Source organism: Aplysia californica, unplaced genomic scaffold, assembly GCF_000002075.1.
Source record: "Aplysia californica isolate F4 #8 unplaced genomic scaffold, AplCal3.0 scaffold00080, whole genome shotgun sequence".
NCBI lineage: Eukaryota > Metazoa > Mollusca > Gastropoda > Aplysiida > Aplysiidae > Aplysia > Aplysia californica.
This window is the reverse complement of record NW_004797350.1, coordinates 1,192,949-1,193,783: the sequence shown is the minus strand read 5'-3', so window position 1 is coordinate 1,193,783 and position 835 is coordinate 1,192,949.

Below are 835 nucleotides of genomic sequence, written 5' to 3'. Positions count from 1 at the left end.
TTTTCTACTCTAAAACGTTCTCCTTTCACCTCTCTTGTCATATTCTGCCATCTGCTTTCATCAGTACTTTCTGCCTCAACCCCCTCTCCTCGCTCCCTTTCTCCCTCCACTGGGCCCCTGACTCTTTAATCTATTGGTACTCCTGGGTCCTTCTTAGTGTGGGTAAGATCGAACTCGACCTAGCCTTCTCGTATAAGAGAAATATCGAAGGTTCTGAGTGCAAATTGCGCACGATAAAAATCCATTGGTGGTCCTAAACTTGATAAGAGTAGGCTTCGGACGCCACCTGGGCAAAATCATATCCTACCTAACTGGTCGGATTAAGCCACATTGCCCAGCATGATACCATATCAATTAAACTGTAGGTGGCCCTGTGATCTTCTTGGATCTCCTGTGCAGGGTTAACGTAAATAGTCTGGTATTGGCGAAGAGATCTGTGCGATCAGACATTTCACTACCTCACTCAGTGTCCATATTAGTAGGATCGGTCCTTTTCAGTTCTGTTTCAAAATGGCTTGCTCTTGAACATGGTCGTTCCTGGAGTATTCAAAGTCTTCCATCTTTTTGACTCTGTCCTGTTTGAGATTTACTAATGGTGAATTCGGAGTATATTTATATCATTTTCCCTTTGCAAAACATTTAAGTTAGGGAAATGGTAGGCCTATTATACATAACCATCTTTAGTTTCTCCCTTTTTAAAAAAACCTATCTGGGCTGTCTGTCTGTCTGTCTGTCTGTCTGTCTGTCTGTCTGTCTGTCTGTCTGTCTCTCACTCTCTATCTCTCTCTCGCTCTCTCTATCTCTCTCGCTCTCTCTCTCTCTATGCACACACACA